Raw genomic sequence first — 25,948 nt, forward strand, 5'->3', positions numbered from 1 at the left:
TTCCCAATACAATGTTGTTTTAGTAAGGGAGCCACCACCTCTCTCCTCGCCTCTTCAAAAAAAAAAAAAAAAAAAAAAAAAAAAAAAAAAAAAAAAAAAAAAAAAAAAAAAAAAGGTTGCAACCTAATACATCTTTAACCTAATCATCAGAAAGGGACCAAACTCACAGAGTACTTCAAATCCTCATTTACTTTCAAAATGCCATGCCTCTTACTGGACTGAGTGTTGACAATAAAGCATGTGTTAAATGTCAGATCAGGTCATCAGCCTTAAAGCCCAAACCATGATGTTCCCAGAACGAAGCACTGTAAAATGTCTGCAGGCCAAGAGGGTGTCAGAAGAAAACAATATATTCAGGACAAGGAAATAGACTTCCCAAGACACAAAATTAGTAGCCATGAACAAAAAACATACCCTATTAAAAATTGTGTCATCAAATGACATTGTTAGAGAGAGAGACACCCACACAGGCACACAGGCACACGTATCCACTACACAGGAACCACTGGAAGAGACAGATGTAAAACCTCAATCTGAAGAGAAGAGACTATGTATCTGTGACATTTCAGGGACCCACAACTTCAGTCATGTAATGTCTGAGAGCCTGTGTCGGGGCGGCAGAAGAGGTGCTGGCCACTCTAAGGCTGGAAGCAGACAAGAGCAGACAGCCTAGACGACAGGAGAAGGCAGGCAATGACGCTGAGATGGAGGCTGGCACCGTCAGTGCTGTCTTTAAAAGAGTGCACTTTACAGACAGCCAGTCCGTCTCCACTGAGAAGAAACCTGCTGAGGATGGCAGTTCAGATGTCCTATTCAGTGAGTTTCAAAAGAGCCTGCTCAACCCTAACGCCGGTAGCAACATCTCTTATTCAAATTTACTTAATTCTCCAAACCAAGAAATATAAGGTTGTTTGAATGAAAGATTCATAACACTTCTTAGGCATTCTGTTTTGTCTAAAATTAACTCCTCTACAATAATAGGCTTAACACTGTAAGGATACAAAGTAATAGAAAATGTCAAAGTTGCCAATAATTATTAAAGTTGTTCAGTCAGAATTCCTTAGCTGTGATTTTACATAATTACACATTTGGTTCTGTCTAGACATGCTACTGAGTAGGATTCATAACGCATACCACCCCACCTCACCAGTGCTGGCAGACCAGAATATAATACGCGGCTGTTCACTCTAGTATTTAGGATATGTGACTGACAGAGCTGTCAACAACTTACAACAATAAAATGGGGGTGTCCAACCCAGAGTCACAGATACGCTAGAAGCTCTGTACCTCTAAAGTACTGCCCTGCCCTGCACTGCATCAGACTTACTGCAGGTGTTCGTGATGAGTCTCTCAATGTGCTTCCAGTCCTCACGCTGCCTGGATCCTGGAGTCCCTGGCTGCGGGACCGCACAAAGCTTTGCTGGAAGCTGTTTTATGGAGCAGCAGAAGTACCTAACCTGTCTCAGAGGACTGCTGGAAGCTGTTTGGACTGAACTGCCATTTAGAACATGATACCACGTGAAATTTCTTTCCCTTAAGCAGTAAGAAGAGAAAAGGAATACATGATTTCTAAGTATCAGCCAGGAGTAAATGAAGTTTTGACCAGAGTAGCTAAGATGTTGAGCCAACAGGTAATGCTACAGACAGAAAGGACTCAAGACAACCAAAAGTTGTCTTTAGGATAAAACTGAGGGGCATCCTACTATTTTAAAGAAGAGGGGAGGCATTATTAACACTGGGCAGGAGGGAGGGGGAGCAATAAGAAAAAACAATTGGACAAAGTAGTTTAGGTGTTCTAAAGACAAACAGATGTGAGTTCAAATTCTGCTCAGTAACTGACAAGTTGTGTAAGTTGCAGGAGACCATCGCTTCATCAATCCAAAGGAATCTCACTTAGAAAAGTCTAGGCACACGTTAAATGATAATAATCACTATGGATATTACTGTCAGCATAAAATTTCTCAACAAAGGTTTGGAACTTTTCAAACCTCTAACATTCAAGAAGCAAATGTAATAACAATCAGACCAATTAGGAGTTTAACAACATTGGAAATCTAGAGAATCTTAATTTTAAACAAGCAGCCAGTTGCCTTCTTTTTCCTAACCAAGTACTCTAAGGAATGAGCAAAAAGAACAGACGCAACCCCTTGGATCAGCTGGTACTGCCAATCATTCACTTCATCACAGAAGGACACAGGCAAATACAGCCAAAGAGCAAACCAAACAACTTCCAGGTACAGCTCCAGAGGCACCCACAGCCCTCATACCTGGAAATCGGCTTCTAGCGGTTTCACTACAGCAATTTTTTGCATAGGCTGCAACCATCTGAAAAGTACCTATGCGGAAGAAAAACACAGAGTTAGCATCAGGAGCTGAAGGGGAGAGGGCAGTCTGTCTTCCCCTCTGACAGTAATCAGGCAGGATCTAGCAAGCTCTCTGTGAATCTTGTCAAATATTAGCATGGGAATAAGGGTGATTCCTTTAAGAGCCTCCAGAACAGTGTAAAGGAGGTATCCCGTGACATGTCCTGCCTCTTAGGAAAGATTCGGAACTTCACAGGAAAAATGTAGATAAAGGGGACTAGCCGGGTGACACCGGGAGAAACACCAATGTGCTCTGTCCAGTCTCAATCGTCAACACTGTGGTTTTATGACAGGCTGTTTTGTTAGTAATGGAAAGTTTCTCCCCAAACTTCACTTTCTTCGCTGTGCCCTTGGGTGATCTACATATGCTTCATTCATAAGGAGGAAAAAAAATCCCTACAGGTGCCTTTCCCCCAACCAGATTTTCTTCCTACTCCTCCTCAACTCCAGCTGGCCAGGGGCTCAATATATCAATACACACGCCAGGCTGGCCTTGAACTTGATCTGCCCGTCCTGCCTCCAAGCTCTGGCATTGAAGGCCCCCACTACCACATTAAATGTCTTTTTACCATCACAGGGCAGCTCTAAGGCCACGTTCTCCAAAAGACAGTTCAATAGGCTGACGTCTTCTCAAGAAGAGTCCTTGGTGAAGGGCTAATGGCCTAAAAACCTCAGTGGCTGGAGAAGCCCTGCAGGAAAGCTGACGAACAACAGCTGTGGGAGCTGCTGCTAAGGAGACCGCACAGCAGGTCCACCAGCATCGATCACTTCCAGACAGTAGGGAAATGACCACCAGGTAGAATCTTCCATCTCTAAAGTTCCCCTTTCCCATCCTATATAGTCTGCAAGGTCCCATGACACGTGCGTACAATCTCACTTCAGGGGAGTGCCTGCAGCCCTTCAGTTGTTCTAACTAAACAATCCCACTTCTCTGAGAGGCCTGCCTCTTCCCTTTTGTCTCCATACGGCTTCCGTCGACCTCACTGAACACCCTGTGGTACACTAGGCACACTTGTGATGTGTCATCTCCTCCTCTAAGTTGTATTAAGGTCCTTCTTGCACACATCTGTGCCAGTTTTAACACCTAATGCTCTGTGTCTGACTCGCCAAAGATGGTACTCTAGGAGTTACGGAGTTCCAGAAACTACTGCATGCTGCTGCAGGGTAAATGATCTAAGAAACCACACAAGATGGACCCTTTGTTGCCAGAACAGTAGCCTTGAGACCGACTGTAAAAGGAAAATGGTGATTTCAGCTCCAAGATGCTCAGAAGTGAAATTTTGCTCCAGGCTCCATTACTCTTCCTAAAAGTGAGTCCTTCTTTGTTCACAGAGAAACCCAGAGCCAGGTTTGCTGTAGAGCTGGCCCGCCCACCCTCACTGCCCTCGAGCCAGGATCAGAGAAGGGATTCAGCTTTCTGCTCCAACTGTCCACACAGTCTTGCTGTATGTATGACAGAGACTAGAATCACTAGTTCCGTGACCCTCTGACTTCACTCACAGGACTGCTGGTATGCACTGGCCAGCAAAGTCTGACTCCAACAAACATTCCAATGAACATCTGCCTCGGACCTCGCCTGACCCCAACCCAAACACCGAGGAAAGCAGTTGCCTGCATACACACTGTCTTTCTTTAACAACTACATTTTAAATACAGGCTGTTAGGAAGGGCCTTGGTTATTGCTCAACGGAAACAGAACTTCCTAAAGCAAAAACACCTTCAATTTCCCCCAAATCAAGTCTTTCAATTCATTTTAGAACTGAAATCCCACTTTGAAAAGCCACACTGTACTTGTTCTATGGATTTGAGGGCATCTGGACCACAGGGTTCCAGTGTCACAGCAAGACATCTGAAAGAAGCCAGTGCCTCAAAGCACAGCTAGCCCCAGAGGTCTGAGGCTAAGGTGTGATGAGGATGCCAGCAGGAGACTGGCAGGAGTCACACGTTAAGCAGCTGACTTGATTAGCCAGGTAATAATCACAGAGGGTAGCTGGTATCCAACCTCAAACTCCAGCAGAAGACTGCATTCAAGGCAGTCCACACCCAGCCTGAGCTTCAACCAGCAGCACAATCACTTCCTTCAATGAGCTCACAGAGTAACAATGAGCAATGTACAAATAGAAATTATAACTAGAGCTGTGCTATAATCATTATAATCACTGTGAACTGGAGTTCCCAGAAAAAGCCACACCTATGGTAAAGAGTCTACAAGGCTGAGCAACCGATCTGAACTGACTGTAGAGAGTTGGAATGTTGCAGATCCAAATTATCTTGGTCTATTTTTGGTGCTCTTAACAACTGTTCACTCTTTGTCTTACAAAACATCCTTGTGGCTATCACATAAGACTTTTGGAAGGTACTAACAGACTACTAGCTTCTACAAACCAAAAGCTGAGAATGCCATTAGGTAGCTATCCCTGCTTATTGAGACCCACCCACCTGATGTTCCTACCTGAGCATTTGAAAAAGTGCCTGGATTCATGGCTAACTTTTGATCTGTGGCTACATGAACTCTATGGTACTGTTTCCATAGTGGAACATGTAATTTGGGGTGACCTGAATCCACATCCTGAGCCCCAGACACTCAAAGTTAGTGTAAGAATAAGCTCTCCCTTCCTCCTCTGAGATGAGACTTGTGCTCTCCATAGACATTGCATGTCAGTGGCTAGAAGCTTAGTATGTGCCTAGAATTTTATGTAAAGATTTTATGTAGGAGTCTAAATTACCCTTTGATACATTACAAACCTCAAGGAAATTACGCCTTTCGCTAAGAGAACAGCATCAAGTCCACGGGACCTGGTGAAGGTTGGCACACACTGAGATCTGCGAAGACTGAGTGAGCCATGGCAACTGAGCAGTAAAAACCGACCGTTGTCATTACCACAATCCCTGTTTGACAATGAGAACAACAAGGTACAAAGTAAAAACACAAAGGGAAGGAAGACAAGGCAGTGGCTAATGGAGTCCTCAGTCATTCGTGCGCAGCAGACAATCCACCTGCTCACCACCTCCCCAAGGGATTCTGCATGCGACAACCAAGCAGTGTGACACTAGACATGGGGACATCACAAACCTGCGCAAAGTGTGAACTCGCGATAATGAGCCCTAAGTCCAGTAACTATGGGATAAAAAAAAAAATGAATACTCCATATGACATACTAACAAAGAAGTCAACAACAGTGTGTGCGGTCTTCCGTCCCCACAGTTGCGAGGTAAAGAGTGAATCAGAGGAAAATATTAACCCTGGCGGAAATCATCAGAAGCTTGAGCAAAGCACTTTCCACAATTTTTAGATGCAACCTAAACCCAGCTGAAAACTGCTCCCCGGGCAGTCTGGAGGCAAAGAATAGCAAATACAACAAATAGATGTGACTTTGGTCCAAGAGTCTGAGCATTTGAATCAGGTGACTTTTAAGCATTCTTTTCTGTGGCATCCTTTTACTAAAACACCAAAGGAGCCATTAACAAAAGATAATCTTTCCATTCAGCCTTTACAACTCCAAGCTTCCATAGCGTTTTTTAAGATCACAGACCACCAACTGTCCTGTGAGATTCCCTGAACTGAAGCCATCCCTCTTTTTCTGCAGAGTCCACTTAATTCAGTGTCAGTGTACTCTGAGACGGCTTTTCAAAGGAATAGGAGGAAAAAGATTAGTTTTACCCCGGTGAACCGAGAGGGGATGTGAAGAAGCAGAAGTCATCCCAATGGTCTGACCCAGTAACTCTTTCTTATTGGAGGTAATTATCCTCAGAAAATAATCAAGCATCTCTATTCAATGCACATGTAAAATAAATATAGAAGCTCTATCAATGACTCATCAGACAAATCAGTCTAAGGCGAGAGGTAGTATAACAAAGTATTCTGAAATAACATTCCAAAAATTATTTAAATGGATGGAAAATATTCAAAAATGCAACTAAAAAGCAGAAATACCATGAGATTCCAACTCTGCTATTGGTAACAGACATGCACAGAGAATACTACTACTAGGAACAGCAGTGAACAAAGAATCTCTTTGTTCCCTTCCCTGAGTTACTTAAAACCAGCTTGTAGGACTGGAGAGAAGGATCAGTGATTAAGCACAGGCTGCTCTTCCTTTCCACATGGCAGCTCACAATTTGCTATAGCTTCAGTTCCAGGAGATACAATGTCCCCTTTTGGCCTCTTTGGATATCAGGAATACCCAACCATACAAACATACATGCAGGCAAAACATCCCTACACATAAACTAAAATGAAAATTAGCTTCTGTTACTCAGCTTGCCGTCCACAGAACAAACCCCTTTCAAGCAGGCGCAGGAAAGGGGCTCCTCTCAGCTGACAAGTCTGCTGCAGTCTGTAAAACATTTACTGCTCACTGTGTTTGCTGCAATGGCTAGAGTAATGTTTCAAATAAGAAAAATCAATGAACTGTTATAATTATTTTTTAAAAAAACTGTTGGAGATCCTTATATCCTGAGTGTAAAAAAAATATCAGTGTTTTATGATTTAGAGATGTTTAGCATCTTTGACACCAAACACTGAGAGCACATAGGCCCTTTAATTGTTAACCAAGGCAGAGGGGATGCTTTGTTGGGTAAAGTACTTCTGTGTGAGTCTGAGGACCTGAGTTGGGATCCTCAGGACCAACATAAGAAGCAGGGCACTTATAACCCTGGTACCAGAGCAGGAGACAAGCAGGTTCCAAGAGCTCACTGGTCTTTCCAGTAAAGCTGAACAGGAAGCAGCTGATTAGGGAGAGACCCCATCTCAAAGAAGTAAGGCGGAGGACAGTGATGAGGAAAGACACCTACATCACCTTGCAGCCCCCTACAAGGAGAAATACAACATGGCGGGGGAGTTATGGTTAACTAATCTGAGACCCAAATCCTATCAGAGGAAACAGAAATTCTGTACGGCTAAATCAAACTTAGTTTCAAAATAAAATTCCCAAGGAGGAGAGAAGATTGAGTTTCACTCTGAGTAATCACTTTATCTGAAGACTGAGCCACTGAGCTTCCCCAGGCCTCAGGCAACTGTAGAATCTCTACAGAGTCAGGAATACAGGAAGTCACAATGGTAACAGGACAGAAGCTCTTTCACCCCCTGACAACAAAGTTAAAAGTACCTATCTGGTTTTCCGTTTTCTAAATAAATAGAAGAAGGTTAACCATGTGTCTCACTACAATCAAGGCAGTGGCGGGGTTTCCTCCGGAACCTGGCTTGCAGGTGCCCCAAGTCAATACTAGTCCCCAAAACCAAAGCAAGGAAAAGGACAATCTTGTTCTCACAGTCACATTAAGAGCTCAAACTATTTGTAAAGAATAAATCCCATCCACCCTCCCAAGATGAGGGGAAAAGCAAAGGAAATACAACCTGGGAACCATGACTGGGAGCCAGTCCCAGGCACTGGGAACTCCTATGGATAGCCATCTCCTGTCTCAGAACCAAACAGACAACAAGATACTTTGTGTTTCTTTCTGCTGAGGCTGCTCTGATTTCAAACTACCCTTTAGTCCCAAGGAAAGGACTGAATGTCATACCATCTTTCTCAGGATGAATGCTAATTTGATGAGAATTATCTTATCCTGGCCCCAGTGAAGTAAATCAAGTGTCTTTGTGTTCACAGAGAGCTGAGAAGGACAGGAGCTCCACTCTATAGACTCTGGCACCTAACAGGTGCAATGGATATCTCTTTCACCAGTCAAAGCACTAAGTGGAGAAAAGAGTGCCTGAGGTTTGGGAGCCTCACTGTGAGCGGTTCCAACACCACTCATCTAACGCTAACAGCGTCTCTTCTGTTCTGAGGACTCTAAGAGAACGAGCAGAGAGGGCCCAAAGTGAACGAGTGAACTCTAGCTCTGCTCTCTCCTGCAGGAGCCAGGACACCCACAACCAGTATTCTAGAACAGGAGAATGGAACCAGATCTCCAATGAAAGAACACGGCATTCTGCTGTCATCTCTAACTGACTTATATTTCTCCTCAGAAAAGCGCTGCTGTAACTACGGTTACATATACATTTTCTTTTAAATTCAAGTTCATTTGGGTCTCCAAAGTCTACACTCTACAAAGTAGAAGTTATTCTGCCCAAAAAGCTTATAGTGTACTCAGGGTACTGAGGGAGGGCTCAGACTGCTGTTCCCCAAGTGCCCTATTGTATATCTTGTCTCATTAAATACAGGTAATGTCCTCCACTTCAACTTGACAAATAGATTCCAACTGAAAGCCAATTTCAATGTATAGTCACCCATAAGAAGGACTGCAAAGAACCTTAACCAACCATGAAAAGATGAAATTATTTAGAAGAGATTTAATTCACAGATCTCAAAATTTAGTTAGACTAAGAGAATACTTGCTTATAAAAACGCAAAATAACAGCTGGGCAGTGTGGCACACACGCCTTTAATCCCAGCACTCGGGGGGCAGAGGCAGGTATCTCTGTGAGTTCGAGGCCAGCCTGGTCAACAACAGCTAGTTCCAGGACAGGCTTCAAAGCTACAGAGAAACCCTGTCTCGAAAAACAAAAACAAAACAAACAAAAAGAAAAAAAGAAAAATTTACCACCTGATATACCAAGGTCTTGTCTGTATATTGTCAACTGCCTCCTTCAGACTGTATATTAGACTAAAATTCACAAAAGCAGAACTGGGCAGCAAGAAGGCTCACCAGGCAAAAATACTTGCCACCAAGTATAACAACCTTAGTTTCATCCCTAGAAGTCACATGGTGGAAAAGGAAAACCAGTCTGTATAATTTCACATGCCTGTGGCACACACACAAACTAAATAGATAAATACATAAATGGAATAGAAGGTTTGCAGTAATGATGTTTAAATAAATTTTTAAAATAGTAAAATGCTATATATTTTGAGAGACAGAATGGCAATGGAGTATCTTAACAGTTTAAAAATCAACTGTGGAGAGCTTAATTCAAGAACTCTAGGCATAAAATCTATGTTCACATACTAATTAATACCAAGAGCTCTATATCCCAGTAGCCACCAATGTGCAACAAACATACTTTGCTCCACTGCACTGGTTTCAAAAGACATGAGAGTCACAGAAGTGCAGACTCTACGAGGGCCAGAAAACCTTTAGGGACAAACCATTTTCTTCAAACGTCCCCATTTCTCAAGGAGGAAAAAAAACTTAATATTTACACAAAATGTATCCACTTATTAAAACTCTTCACTAAATGTTAACAAAATAATACTTTCTCATAATTAATTACTGGAATTAGAAAAATTCCAAGCCGCCAGGGAAGAAATCCCACTGCTGCTCCTTGCTTTGGCAAACCTCCTTGGATTTCCATCTTTTCTCTGGGCTTTGAGTCAAGTAACTGAAATCTTGGCTAAGACGGAGGTATGTTAATTTGGGATCCTGACCCTTCTGAAAGCAAAAAGAAGAGAATGTTATACTTCGTGCTTTGCATTTTTAAGTCAGTCCATGAGATGCAATGGTTTGCAGTTACTTGTGTTCTATTTGGTTGTTTGGTCTCAACGGAACCAAAGAGGACCTAAAGATTGCCACTGACATTTGAAACAAGTTATCTGACCAAGGCATTTTAAAATCTTCATGACTGACTAAAATCCAAGAGGCAGCTTAGCCAGCTTTTCCGCCCACTACAATAGCTACTCCTAGGAGACAATAGGAGTGATCGCCTGAGACTTGGCCATCATCCATCCATCAAGAAAGCGGTTGCTCGGTACTCACTGTGCCCCAGGCACCAGAGCCTCGGCAGACAGCGATGACCACAATGGCTAGAATCAGCAGCAGTTACCCTAAGTCTGTGCCCTTCTACCATACCACTCCGGGCTCAACTAGACGGCAAGCTTCCAAACCAGGGCTAACTAGTTGTCAACAAACTTTCTCCTCACTTTAGCGTTAATGGATTTACATTTTTTATTCCCTTGGTAAAGCAGCATAAACCCCGTCTAAGCAGCAAGCAGAAGGCTGTCGTTTTATAAATAACTTACATGGCTAAAGGTTCAACCAGGACCCTTAGGAATTTTTGGGAAATAATACAGGACAGAGGTCAGTCATCAGAAGTGTAGCCAGAGCTGGCTCATTTTGGGAACTAAGAAGGCCACACAAGGTCCCACCTAACTGGCCTGGCCAGTCACGTGTCTCACGAGGAAGACTCCCTTTGTGGACTTCAGATCTCAAACAGATTCTCAAATGATCACCACACAGGGCTGTGTATGCAAATCAGGATTCCAACAGATGGTCAACAATCCTGTGTTTCTAGTTGCCCTGGGTCCTTATCATCAGGCCGACAAGATTACAATCAGAATTATAATTAGAATTTTAGCCCACAAAACAAACAGTTTTTTTTTAAAGGAAGTTTTCTAGAGGGTAAACCTAATTTATTTTTTCTTTTATGCTGAATCTTAACTTTCTCCCTCCCCTCCCCTCTTTGGCTTCTTTGTGTAGACCTGGCTGTCCTGGGACTCACTCTGTAGACCAGGCTGGCTTACAACTCAGAAATCCACCTGCCTCTACCTCCTGAGTGCTGGGATTAAAAATGTGTACCACCACTGACTGGTATAAACATTAATTTACTATTGCATTTCCTTTTCTTTTTGTTTTTACCTTACTATGTAGACCAAGTTGGCCTTGAACTCAGAGATTCTCCTGCTTCTGCCTCCCACACACTTTGATTAAAGGCTGCACAACCACACCTGGCACAGATCTTAACTCTCTTTGTCCATATCTTTTAAAGATTTTAAAACAAAAAGTTATTATAGCCAAAACCAGCCAAAACGTCTAAGCACCTCAGAAAGTGTATCTAGATTCTTCGGCAGGGCTCACTTCTGCCTGTCTTCTTACCTGTTTCTTTCTGTGCCCTTCGCATGCCGTCCCTGCAGACACACTGAGCTGAACACTACGTGGCAGTCCTGTCCTTCCTCACATAGCCTCTATCCACAGAGTGCCCAAAACACTGCTCTATAACCCCAGAGTTCACCTCTCCTATTGTGCCTAACTCAAGGGCCACCTCTCTGGGCATTTCCTAGGGTCTCTGCTGAGTTCCCACAGGGTGGGCCCTACATACAGAAAGAGCATGAGCTTTCAAGACAAACACCATACTGTGGTGCTATTTTGTGTTTTAACAAATAAAATTTGGCTAAAGATCAGAGTACAGAGCTAAGTCACTAGGTGTGGTGGCACACACCTTTAATCCCAGGACTCTAGAGACAGAGGCAGATGGATCTCTGTTAGTTCAAGGCCACCCTGGGCTACACAAAATCGAATCAGTCTAAAAGAGAAACTGAGCTCACACAAAGTCTTTAATCCCAACACTAGGGAGGTGGAGATGGGGAGTGAGTGGTGTGACTGAGCAGAGAGAGGAATATAAGGCAGGAGGAGACAGGAGCTCAGTGCACTCTGAGCAGCAGCCAGTAGAGGAGGCAGTCTGAGGACAGGATCACCCTTTTGGTCTGAGCATTGGTAGAGGTAAGAACTCCAGTAGCTGGCCTCTTTTTCTCTGATCTTTCAGCTTTCATCCCTGATAGCTGACTCTGAGTTTTTGTTATTTAGACCAATTAGAATCTGTGCTACACCATACACAACTCTATTCTACCATAACCGTTAGGCATGAACAACACAAGGCAATGATATTAACCATATAAGACTTGGGCTCTGGCAAATTGAGGCCAGGAGCTCAAATCTGAATGTTAAAAGCCTGACCTTGCTTGGGTGAGTTGGGCGGAGCAAAAACATCAGGAACCTCAGTTTTATCCTCATTTACCGGAGAAGAACTGCAACTTATTTCATGGCAAAAGAATAAACAGAAGGGTAAACAAATTCCCGGAAAGTAACAAAAAAGGTACACCTCTGCTGTGAGGGTGCACACCTCTTCTGCACAGGCGTACACCTCTGTTGCATACACTCCCAAGCTCATTAAATGACTGAGAAAGATAAGAGTCAGTTATCTTGGGCTCCGAGTCCACTGAACAGTCATCTCTTGTCTACCCCCAGTGTTTGACCTAACATTCTTGTGACTATTAGGTAAACTCTTCTGGAATGTAATAACAGACTCCTAGCTTCTATCAACCCAGAGTCTAAGAATGTCATCAGATTGAATCTGAGACCAGTCTGCCTGCTATTTCCACCCACATAAATGAAAAAGGCCTTGGTGTATAGCTCTCTTTGCTTTGTTAAGACAAAAACTACATGAAGTTCTAAACACACAGGAATATGGAGATTGCGGTGACCTAAATCTGTGTCCCCGGGCCACGGTCACTCATATTTGGCCTTATTCCCTTTAAGGTGAGGGTTGTGTTTTTTTACACTGAGAAGCAGTTACTGCATGTCATTCAGGGGTGACTCCACACCCCAGGATTCTCCACTCAGCTCTCTTCTCTGATAACCTTTTCTATGGTTAGCTCCTCATGAAGTCACCTGCACAGCCCAGGCAGACATTCTGCAAGATTCCCTAATATATAAAATCCAGAGAAATTAAAGAATTCTGAGGCTAAAAAACAAAGAACAACACTTGTTGCTTATTCTAGAAGATTACTTTCAAATACTAATGGCTAATCTGTGAATGCCTATGAATGGGACCAACTATTCCTCCTCCATGGCTGTGAACCCCTCTACATGGCTTCTAGGGTACCCCTTGGGAAAGATCACTTGGCCTTGCAGCAACCACTGATGAGATTAACTCATCTCTCATCATTTACCACACATCTTCCTTTAACTTTTCATGATCTTACACTGGCTACAAAAGCAGAGGCTCTAAGGCAGCGTTTCTTAACCTGTGGGTTGCAACCCCTTTGTCAACACTTTATCTCCAAAAATATTTACATTCTGATTCATAACAGTAGCAAAATGACAGTTATGAAGTAGCAATGAAAATAAGTTTATGGTTAGAGATCACCTCAACATGAGGGTCTCAGTATCAGGAAGGTTGAGAACCACTGCTCTAAGGAACAAGATCCATGTGTGATTGGCCTTTCTTTCCAATCCTTCCTTGGATCCCCTTCCAGAGAATGAGAATTATTCAAATCACAAAGTAACTCAGAAACTTGTGGTCCCTCTGCTAAGTGACTGTCCCCTCTAATGCCCCACAGTTAAGTTTGAACAGAGCTAGACAGACATTCACATCTGAGCCAGGAATTCAACGTCAGGTCAAAAAAAATGAAAACATTTTCATTAGTGATAAACACAAAAATCAGAAATGGCAGAGCTGTGACCTGAAACTGGACATGCAGAGTCTCCATCAAGAACAGAGCAGTGAACTGGAACTGGACATGCAGAGTCTCCATCAAGAACAGAGCAGTGAACTGAAACTGGACATGCAGAGTCTCCATCAAGAACAGAGCAGTGAACTGGAACTGGACATGCAGAGTATCCATCAAGAACAGAGCAGTGGACTGGACTGCAGACTCTCTATCAAGCTCTGTAGAGCCTGGGCGTCACTCATAGCCTCTGCTGAAGCCAGATACTTCTCTTAGGAAAATGAGTGTTTCACACTCATTTCTAGGGATTTGTCATAAAAATGACACAGCTTACATCAAGGTAGAGTTTGAAATTACTCATCAGATTAATCAAATGATAAAAGTTGACTTTTTTCTGTGTAGCCCTGGCTGTCCTAGAACTTATTCTACAAGACCAGGCTGGCCTTGAAGTCAGAGATTCAACTGCCTCTGCCTCCCTAGTACTGAAATTAAAAGCATGAACCACCATACCCAACTCTCTATAAAATATATTTTAATTTCATTATTGCTCAATATGAGTACCAACTTACTAAAATGTCCATTTTCTACCTTGACATTTGCTCCACCTGTCTTTGTGTGGGTGGTGGTGAAGGGGAAAAGGTCATGACCCTGGAATTGACCACTAGGTTCTCCCTCACCTGTCTGTAGCACATCCCTAGACAGTGGAGAGAGACAGGCTGTGTGACTTCAGCAAAGCTTCAGAAGCCAACTGCTGACACAATCAGGTCACACCGAACCTCTGAACCCCTCCTCCTGGAGGTCTTCTGGTGAGCACCACCCAATCCTAGACTCCAAGGACTCCAGGAAAGGCTGCCCCCAATCAAATCAAATCCAAGAACAGCAGGCAGGGAAGCCAGAGGCAGAAGAAAAATAAAACCTGCTCCCTGAAGATTTCTGGGTCAGTTCCAAGAACTTCCCTTCTCCCTCTGCCAGCAGCACCCATCAATTCCCATAGCAACCAGCCCACGGCTTTCCAACTTGTCCAAGAGGGAGGCGCATGAGCTGCAGCAGAAGCACATAAGAGAAAGGTTGGGGCAGTAATCTCGGCGACATACTAGGTGCTCACAAGGTCCAACAGTGTCACCCAGCACTACCAGACTGCACTGTCCTGACTCTTCAGCCAGATGCTGAGACAACAAGGGGACTCAATCACATAAAACCAGAGTCTGTTTTCCAATGTGGTTTTAGATCAAGTCTGTGTGGTACTAAAGCAATCATATCTCCTTGAGCACACACTGAGTCAATGTGCTCAATAGGGAGCCTCTAGAACTGACACTGGGGCTGTGGCGACCCGGAGTAACAATCTGAGAACCCAGTGAAGTGCAAAAGGCTTGCTGAAGAGTCTTGTGAAGAACAGGACTACAGACCAGGATGAGAAGGACTGCAGGGGTCCAGACGCACTTTTGTCCCCAGTTCCTCCTCAAGGACAAGACAATCAGAAGCTCACCTCATTATGGTGACTTTCAGTAAGGGCAGAGAGAGTTAACAGAAGCAGGGCACACAGGACTGATAATTTAAGAGCTGTGGGGCTGGATGTATGTTCAGTGATTCAGCGTTTACCTCTGATGCCAGATCCCAGATTCCATCCTCAGCACCACAGAAACAAACAAAAGAATAAAGAAAAGTTGAAACAAAAAAGAATGACTAATGAACTCAATGTTTATCTAAAGAATTACTATTTTCTCTTCTCCCACTTGAAAAAGATAAAAATCAAACTAAAAGTTTCAAGCACAGACTATAAACCCACTCTGCAAAGCTTCCCATCGTCCTACAAAACACAAAAGCTAGCGGGCAAGGAGACGATGAGCGCACTGGGACATGCTGCAAAGGCGGCACTTGTCACAGACTCAGAGTGGGACAACCGGAGCTCCGGTCCACGCTACTGCACATTTCACACTCAATCACTGTTCCCAAGTGATTTTCCACTGAGGATCCAGAGTACTGCAGTTGGACTTAGGTGCAACTTTTACCTAAGGCACACATGGCTAATTACCCAATACATGATCATAAAAGACCCTAAAAGATGATTGCGCATTACCAAAAAACCAGGGATATGGGAGACAGGAAAGTTTGCCATGACAGGAAGTCCGCTTCAGAGTAAGTACTTCTATGAGATCAGTAAATCTTCCTAAACTATACTTAGAGGTGGAGGAGAGAAGGGAGGGAGGGAGGGTGAAATATTTGATGTATAAGAAACAGTTGTCCAGGAGAGCAAAGCTTCTAAAAGAAAACTAAATTCCCATGTAAACTTGCTACAATTCCAGGAAGACTAAGAGAATATTCTTACAGAATACACAAAAGCTAAGTCTACAGTTCCTGTGGGAAAATAATGAAGAATAATTGGGCTAATTATGGAAAAGATGATTAATGAGGGGGCTAGCTTTAACGTCTGCCAGACAGTGAAAGTATGGTGACCCTATAATAATTACAAAGGTGTAAAACTGGTTCCTGAAGAGGCTACCAAATCAATAGACACACCACAAATTCTAAAACACCTGAGGGAATTCCATGTAGGATACAATGTGACATGTATAAGGAATCCAGCGCAGAAAGAGATAAATGTCTCAGCCATAGTGACGGCACAGCCAGATAATCGGGAAAGAACAAAGGGATGGCCAAACAAATCACAGTAACAAGTATGCTTACCCCTCAACAGAAACCACTGGTCTTCAAAGAGCACAAGAGGCATTTTTCATCATTTTGGAGAGCCCACATTCCTTCTAATAGGACAGAGAAACCTAATAACAAGCAAGCAAATAATGAACTTGAAAAAATGTACAGATGGCAAAAGTACCCATAAATGGCAAAGTATAAGCCTGTGGGAAGGGAAGGGTGTCTATGGCAAAGCGGTAGCTCTACCTTTTACTTAGGAGTCCATCTGGACAGATGGACAGGCAGAGAACAGAGTCAATCCAACACTCGGAAGTCACTGTTAAGTACTTGAAAGAATGTTCATGTGTGGTCTGAGAAACGGACAGGAAAACAGCAGTGAGAATCCACTTTATATCTGTGAAACTGACAAAGATCATGAAGCTAAGCCAAGCTGGGCATGGAAGAATATACCTCTAATTCTAGGTGAGGACTAGGAATTTAGAGTCTGCGTCATCCACAGCTACATCTCATGTTCAAGACTATCTGAGACATGTTTTAAAGAACAAAAGGTTGTATATAAAGCAAAGCAGGCAGGATGGCATACCTCTTTAGATTACTTGGGACGCAGAGGTGGGTGGTAATCCAGGTTAATCCTGGGTAACACGGAAACTTCATCCCACACAAGGTGAAATGCAAGCTAAACAGTGTGCTGCTGGTAAGAGGAAGACAGTGGTACACACTGCTGAGAAGACACATTTGTGTGATTAATTTGGGGGGAAGTGTTAATTCTTGAAACAGGCTCTAACAATAGTGCTCTTGAAACCAGAAATCCCTCTAGATCAGTTGTATACTTGCCAGTCAAGGTTAGCCACTGTATTTTCAGTTGCTATAACAAAATGCCTGAGAGTGGGCAATGTACAAAGAATGAAGTTTTAACATTTGAAAGTCCTAGCCCATCAGTTTTACCTCTGGTAAGGGTCTTCTGGCCACTTCACAACATAGTAGTTAGTGTGAGGACACCATGGTGGGAACATATTAAAGAGAAAAATAACATGAGAATCAGAGACCAGTTTCACACACATAATTACTGGTGCTCATGAGAATAAACTCCCTCAGAAGCCACGCTCTAATCCCTTCTGAGGGTGGTGCTGTGGTGACATAATTACCTCACTACACCCCATCTCTTACATGTTTCAGCACCTCCATCTGCCACACTGGGAGCCAAGCTTCTAGCACATCACGGGGGGGGCACTCAAAACTCACCCAAATCCTGCAGCGGCTGCAGCACTGCTAATGCCTTAAACCTGTCACTGAGACACTGAAAGACAAGGCAAAGCCTTCAGCTAGAACAGAAGTAGTATGCTGTGCTTCCACTTACATAAGAGCTACAATTCCATACATAAATATAAATGTCACGTGTGAGCTCAGTAAATTCTGAAAAAAAGAAATGTTATCAGAAGAACTACTGGAACTCCAGGTACAGCTATATAGTTTTGCTTCGTTACATATCTGTGGTTCACATCCCCTAATACCACTAATGAGAAACCCCAAAAGTTTATGTGTTGTACTTTGTCAATATTCAAATCCTCACCTCACTGCACCTAGATATGCATCTGCCTCATCTTTTAGATTCCAAATGCTTCAAGAAAAGGGCCATGCCAACCTCAGCTTTGGACGCAGAGAGAAAGCTGCTATGGAAGAGTTCAATAAATGAAAGCCAAGTAGATAACGGCAGCATGCTGACACTCAATTAAAATGTTTACGCTTAGTTCTTTGTCTATTGCTGTGATAAAGCACCTTGACCCAGGCAACTTTAGAAGGATTTATTTGGGGCTGACAGTTCTAGGAGTAGGGGTCTACCACCATCACAGCAGGGAGCAGGGAGCAGGGAGGCGTGGCAAGGAGAGCTAGAAGCTGAGAACTGAGGGCTGGTATCTTGAACCACCAAGAGGAAGAAGAGAAAGCAAACTCTGACTGACTGGAGTCCTTAAACTCTCAAAGCTCACCTCCAGCTGTGCAGGCACAGAGGTTCTTGTGCTCACAGACAAGCACTAGGAGAACCAGAAATGTTAAACACACAGGCTTGTCTCTTCAAAGGGAAGACCTATAACCTGCTTTCTGCCCAGAAGCCTGGGAGAGGATATGGTTAGTAGCCTGGTGACCTTTGTGCTGTGAGACAAATAAAAACTGACCATTTCAAATACTGGCACTTCTGAACATAACGTTCATCAAGCATTACATTGTTTATTATGTTAAGTGATCAGAAGGAATAAAGAAGCCCTTTCTGTCATAATAGACAACCATTCAAAAGAAAGACTTCGGAGCTGGAGAGATGGCTCAGAGGTTAAGAGCAATGGCTGCTCTTCCAGAGGTCCCGAGCTCAATTCCCAGCAACCACATGGTGGCTCACAACCATCTGTAATGAGACCTGGTGCCTTCCTTGCCAACAGCACATTGTATGCTTAATAAATAAATAAATCTTTAAAAAAAAAAAGAAAAAGAAAAACTTCATGCAACCCTTTATTCTGAGAACAAGTCTTTTAAGAGAACCTTAAGAGGCTCCTAGCCCTTCCTGCCCCAGTGTACCCCTGCCTGTGATGTGGATAATAAGGCAGGCTCTGTGTTGAGTACACAACACATTCCTAGGCCCAAAGAACAGATCAGTCTGCCCTAGAAGAGCCTTCCAAACCTCAGGGGCCAACAACAACCTTGTGCGCAGCACAGCCTCCCAGGTTTACATACTAAACGAGGTTTCTTTTTATTGTCGACTGTAATAGTGAGCATGCCCTTGCAATACTCTCTAGTTCCTCACATTCACATCTACTAACAAAGTATAATGCGACAGAATTAGTGTAAAAAGTAATACAAAGCCAAATGTTTATAGGATTAGATTTATATTAACATGGGCAGATCTACAAATGTTGCTAAAAGAAAAATTTAGATATTAAATATAATCTCAATTATGTTATGCTTTTAAAGTATAGAAACCCAATGCTTTTAATTATAAATGAAAATTAAAAGACCAAGTCAATACATTGGTGTCTAGAGATCAAATAGGAGAGCTGGAAGGCATGGTGGGGCACACTCCAGGGCTTAGGCCACACAAACAGACACATTTATTGCCTTTGTTTAAACTTCTATTAGTATGGAACGTTGCAGGATTAACTAAACCACGATTTTAAAAACAGTGAAAATAAAGATGTGTTTACAGTTAAACTCAAACCCAGGAGTGCAGGAGCACCAAGGGTCTGTTCCCACCCAGGTGACATCACACAGACAGGATCTGTATGGTGTGACCAGAGCTCTGGAGACACCTGCCAGGTAAGGCTCAGATGACACACTGTGATTGGCTCCGGGCAGTATCACTTTGTACCGTTAGAGCACCTTCTCATAACCTCAGCCCCGGGCTGTCCAGGTAGGTGCACACTTGCTCCTAGCTGGACCAAATGTCACAGAGGCAGAAATACTGAGAGGAATATCTGGAGGACAGGAAGAAAGGTTTCCTCGTCCTGAGATCCAACCCAAGCTGTTATCAACAGAAACACAAGAATTCCAGAACAGTTACCCGACTTTCTGTCTGTCCAGCAATTCTGTCTGCAATTCTGTAGGAAGCTCACCAGAAACCCCTTTACTGGAACAGGATATCTCCTAGCCCTTAGGCAACCCTAGTGGCTTCTGGCTTGACCTTATCAGATCATAATTCCATCCAAGGCATTTCCAGAGCCACCCCGCATACCTCTTTTATCGAAAGAGAGTTAGGAGGAAAAACACTCTCTTAGTAACCTTCTGAGATGTAACCTGAGAGTCAAAAAGGAATTCGAGGCTAATGCTGAGATAGTTAAAGCTCTTTCTCTCTTGGAGAAGCCCATAACTACACTTGGGCAAGTCTTACTCTCCCTCCCCTTTCCTGAGGTGCACATGCCTCAGGCTATGTGTGACTTCCTTGTAAAAGCCTCTGTCTTGTAAACCCGCTTAAACAATATTAAAGTATCTACAATAATCTCCAACTTGATTTCAATAAACTGGCCAGACCTGAAATTCTTTTCAGCTTCGAAGTTACCAATACTGGTTTGGTCTGAGTTGAAAACTTAGTCTAAAGGAACTTTTTCGGCTGGTAGGGTGGCAATGTCGGGCTATTACAAGTGGTATCTGTGCTGGGCTGTGCACCCATCACAGAGGTACAGCCACAGGTCCCGGGTGCACCCATCACAGAGGTACAGCCACATCTGTAGACCATCACAGAGGTACAGCCACAGGCCACTGCTGTGGTGCCTTTCACCATAACTGCAAGTCTTTCTTCTCATAACTGAGGTGACTGAATGGATTTGAAAGGCCAGCACACATACTCTTTGATTTTTCTCATTCTCCCACAGGACAGAGATTTTAAAAACTGAACATTTCAAAAACTGGAGCTCAGAGACAGCAAGTTTGCCTAACACTCCCAACGTTATTGAATTTAGAACCAGAACTACCAGGTGAGGGGGAAAAGACTAATTCAAATGCAGCTGCATATACAACGAAAATCTGTATCAACTACTCCTGCCTCACCGTGCCAACGATACCTCATGTTACCCGAGAAGTACCATGAGGAAGGACAGGTCTGTGCTGGCTCCTGGCTTCAGAAAATCAGTCCATCAAGGCAGAAAGGCATGGTGGAAGGGCCTAATAATGGCAAGGCCTGGAGAGAGGAGCTGTTCCCAGGGTGGGCACATGTGCTGGTGGCTAGGAAAGAAGAAAGCAGAGCACACACAGGCCAGAACCTGAAATGTTCACCACCTCCAAAGGCTTGACCTATTTCCTAAAGCTCTCCAGCCTTCAGAACAGCAAATCTACAAGAAGCATTTCAGACTCAAACCAAGATAGACACCATCAAGAGAAATAATAAGCACATTGTGGAAGTTACAGAGAAAAAAGAAAGGAGAGAAACAAGCAGAACAATCTTTGAACTAATAATAACTGAAATGTCGCCAAATCTGGTGAGACATGTACACAAATATGCAAACTGCTCAATGACTCTCAGATAAAGTCAGCTGCAATGAAGCACGCTGCAACACTTTCCAACGGCAGAACCTGAAAGGAACAGGAGACAAAGAGCTTGCCACAAACAAGCGAGCCTCACAGTATGACTGCCATGAGACCTCCCTGAAATTCCACACATGGGCTCAGCTGACCATGGGAGTAGAATTCAGAGGTTCCCCCGTAAATAAAAGGTTGTCAAAATGTGTTACCATTATAGCTGTTCTTAAAAACAAGAAAAAGAGCTGGGCAGTGGTGATGTACACCTTTAATCCCAGCACTCAGAAGGCACAGGCAGGTGGATCTCTATGAGTTCAAGGCCAGCCTAGTGTACAGAGTAGGTTGCAGGACAGACTCCAAAGCTACAGAGAAACCCTGTCTTGAGAAAAAAAGAAGGAAGGGAGGGATGGAGGGAGGGGAAAAGAGGGGAGGGGAGGGGAGGGGAGGGGAGGGGAGGGGAGGGGAGGGGAGGGGAGGGGAGGGGAAGGAAGTCTTGTAAGATAAGAGAAAAGTGCATTAGACCATAAGGGTCTTCCAGCCATGCCCACAACACAGACCAACACAACCACTCAGCATTAGGGGTATGAAGAGAGTACACTGCTCAAGGTCAGCCTGAACTACACAGTGAGAACCAGTCTTCTCTTTGAAAGAATGAAACTTCCAAGACATAAAGATCACAGTAAAGATTAAAAACGCATGGGCAAATTAAAAAGCTAGCACTTCAGCCACCATTTATTACTGTAGTTTCTAGCTGATCTCAGGCCATTGCTTTTTAAAACAGAATTGGTCTAAAAGCTGTACGTTCTGCCTGCACATGTGTTTCATACATGATTTCAGAGACTAGTGTACTAGACTTTTATTAATTCACTAGGAGTTTGAGTATGGGGTGTACAAAGGGCTGATGTCCTGACAGTGGCTCTGAAGACACCCTAGAAGAGCAGCTAATGTGTGTACATCCAAATTGGGAGGTTGGAACTTTAGGAAGCTAGTGGTAATTTCCATAAGTAACCACAAAGAAAATAGCTATAGAACATACACAAGAAGAAATAAGAAAGAATTTAAAGGATTCAGTTGCAGAAGAAGAAGGTGGAAGGAGGAAGAAGGAAGAAGGAGGAAGAGGAGTAGGAGGAGGAGGAAGAGGAAGAAGAGAAGAAGAAGGGGGAGGAGGAGGAGGAGAAGAGGAGGAGGAGGAAGAAGAAGAAGGAAGAGGAGGAGGAGGAAGAGGAAGAAGAGAAGAAGAAGGGGGAGGAGGAGGAGGAGAAGAGCAGGAGGAGGAAGAAGAAGGAAGAGGAGGAGGAGGAAGAGGAAGAAGAGAAGAAGAAGGGGGAGGAGGAGGAGGAGACGAGGAGGAGGAGGAGGAGGAGGAGGAGGAAGGAGGAGGAGGAGGAGGAGAAGGAGAAGAAGAAGAAGAAGAAGAAGAAGAAGAAGAAGAAGAAGAAGAAGAAGAAGAAGAAGAAGAAGAAGAAATAATCAAGCACAGAAGAAGACAGTAACACAAGGACCAAAAACAGCTACCAGACACAGAGAAACGAGCCCACATGCCCGGACTTCCTCCTCATCGATATAATGACTTTAAATGGAAATGGATTCAACTCTCTCTCCATTCAAAGACAGAAAATAGCATAAAGGATCTTTTAAAACAGGAGCAATCTACAGAGACTCACTTCAGCTCCAAAGACAGAATAGATCATTAGCAAAAGACAGCAGGTGAGTGTCTAACACCTGATGAAGCAGGCTTAATCACATGTGCACTGTAAAGAGTCATACAGCAAGTTTTGTGTATCTAATAGCAGGTCACCAAAATATGTTTTAAAATCCTGAAAACAAGGAGTAGTTCTACAATTAATATTAGACTTTCATACTCTACTTTCAATACCGGATACAACTGAACTGAATACAAGAAAGGAAACCTAAGTAACCGGCTACATCCACTGTGAATAGAACACTAGCAAGCAAAGCATGAACACGCTTCTCCAACACTGCCCAGGATAAATGACAGTCAGACTGTGAACAAGGTCACAAAACTGTAAACGCTAAGTAACTTCCCCAGCCACAACACGAAGAAGTCAGAAGTCAGTTGCAGAAATAAAACCAGGAAAACCACAAAATCATAGGGACTGAACAATACATTAGTAAACAGACAACTGAACCAAGAGAATAAAATACAATGTTCTGAAACATACGGTATTACAGCAAAGGCAGGGCTGGGGGGAAACGCACAGCAACCAACGCTTCCACTTAAAGGAAATTCCAAATCACTGAATCAACTGTAAATTACAGAACCAGAAAGACAAGAAACTAAACACATGCTAGTAAGAGAAAGAACAAAGATGGAATCAGAAATAAATAGAACAGAAAGAAGGAAAAAAACACTAAGAAAAAGCAGGAAAACCAAAAGTTTATTCTTTGGGGAGGGAAAAAACCTCAATGAAACTCACCAGTGTTTAGGCGGATGTAGTAAGTCAAAAAGAGGAAGATAAACAATTACTAAAATCAGAAACAAGAGTAGGGACATTTTATCACTGATTCCACAGAACTAACGAGGACTGTGAGAGAGCTGGCAAGTAGAATAACTTACATTAAACGGACAAATTTTCTAAAAACACAAAAATGAACAGAAATTATATCATGAAAAAAAAACCAAAAATTTAACAATCCTGTAACTAGTGAAGAGGGAAAACCAATCACGGAAAATCTCTTGACAAATAAAAGCTTTAACTTAATAGTTTTCCTAGTAAACATTTAAAAGAATACCAAGAATGTCAATCCTCAAACATCCAAACGTCTGAAGAGAAGGGATCACTTCTGAACACACCCTAAAAGGGTCACATCCTCCTGACACTAGCTCCAAGCAAAAACACTGTAAGAAAATTCTAGGCCAGAGCTCTAATGCTGAGGATAACAAGAATCCTCAGCAAAACACTCGTAAATTGAATTGAGCAGTATACTAAGAGGATTATACACAGGAGACCACGTGAAATTATTCCTGGAATATGCAGTATCTGCTACATGCAAATCAATCTGCAATACACCACATCAACAAGAAGCAATAAGACACGCCCCCATGATTAGCTCAAGTGATGCTGAGGGAAAAAGCAACTGACAAAGCCCAATACTCCCTTACAACAAAAAAAAGGAACAAACTAGCAATAGAAGGAAACCACCCAATGTAATAAAGACGTGAAAACCCACAGTGAGCATCAGTGATGACAAAGCATTTCCTCAAAAACCAGGAACAAGGTGAGGATGGCCACTTTCCTACTTCTACTCAATACAGTATCAGAAGGTCTAACCGCAGCACTCAGGCAAGAAAAAGAAACGAACATTCGAGTCGAGAAGAAAAACTAAAGCCTCGTGCATCTGCAGATATTTCATGTCAAGTTCAGGAGTTCACAAAAATAGAACAGGACCAAAACATGAACTCAGATAGTTGGCAGGGTGCACAATCACCACACAGGACAGTGAGCATCCTAAAAAGGACATTGCCAATATAATTCTACTCACACTGAGGTCAAAAGAAAAAATACTTAGGGACAGGCTTAACCAAAGAAGTAAAACTATGACAAAAGCTGACAAAGAAAAGATGTAAGAAAAGAGAAACATTCCCACATCCATGTCTACACATTAGAAGATGTGACGCTGTTAAGATTACCTAAAACAATTTGCGAACGTAACACAATCTTTATCTAAATTCCATGGCATTTTCTACCAAAAAAAAAAATCCCAAATAGACAAAGTGATCTAAAAAAATCTGAATTAAAAATGTGATGGAGAAACCATGTCTGCTAGTATCAGACTATATAACTATATTAGAAAATTATAGCAATCAAGTCAGGCAGTGGTGACACACGCCTTTAATCCCAGCACTTGGGAGGCAGAGGAAGGCGGATCCTGTGAGTTCGAGGCCAACCTGAACTACTGAGTGAGTTTCAGAATAGGCTCCAAAGCTACACAGAGAAACCCTGTCTTGAAGGGGGGGGGAAAGAAAGATGAAAAAATTACAGCAATCAAAATAGTATAGTAATAGTAGTATGCAGGCAGACATAAAAACCAACAGGACAGAACACAAAACCTAGAAACAAAACCCTCAGAGACTCAGAGATATGGCCAAATAACTCAACAAGGTTACTGAGATCGTTCCATGATAGTCTTGTTCAGTATGTGCTGCTGGGGAAAAGTGGTTATCTGCTTGCAAAACAATGAAAGGGGAACTCCACATATGAAAACTTAATTTAAAATATGTCAAAGACTCATATGCAAAACTCCAAACTAAAAAACTCCCTGAAGATAAGAAAAGGTCAACACTTTATAGCATGGGATTTAGCAATAACCTCTGACAACATACCGTGGTACAGACAGTAAGAGGGATCATAAAAACCCACTTTTGTACATAAGAGAGTACCAACAGAGGAGAGAGGCAACCCACAGAATGGGAGAAAATGCGTGCAAATTGTATATGATAAGGGATCACTACATACGGTTCTTTCAACAGTTTTGAAAATACAAGAAATAATACAACACCCATGAAGGCCTCGCTGATGTAATTCATTATCAATCTTGCAATTCCTACACAAACATTCTTTTTTTCCAGGACAAAAAAGAAAAAAAATACAAATAAACAAAACCACCCTACTGGCAACTATAAGAAAAGCTAACACAGAAAAACTGCAGGGATTCACTCTGTATTCCCCTAACTTGTAGGAATCTCAACCAGTTTCCTGGGTGCTGCAATTAGACAGGAGCCACCAAGCCCAGCATGCAAATTCCAAATTTACT

At 42.9% G+C, this 25,948-nt stretch overlaps 1 protein-coding gene across 3 annotated transcripts in view; it reads right to left on the reverse strand.

The window, feature by feature from the left end:
- Positions 1 to 25,948, reverse strand: part of Sipa1l1 (signal induced proliferation associated 1 like 1) — a 295,169-nt gene that overhangs the window by 201,642 nt on the left and 67,579 nt on the right. For all 3 annotated transcript variants that reach the window (XM_085697421.2, XM_085697422.2, XM_085697423.2), the window contains one exon: positions 2,268 to 2,336. The gene's annotated coding sequence lies outside the window, so the exon portion shown is untranslated. The remainder of the gene's footprint in view (positions 1 to 2,267; positions 2,337 to 25,948) is intronic.

Source organism: Myodes glareolus, chromosome 11 (assembly GCF_982192425.1).
Source record: "Myodes glareolus chromosome 11, mMyoGla1.1, whole genome shotgun sequence".
In the NCBI taxonomy this organism is placed as follows: Eukaryota; Metazoa; Chordata; class Mammalia; order Rodentia; family Cricetidae; genus Myodes; species Myodes glareolus.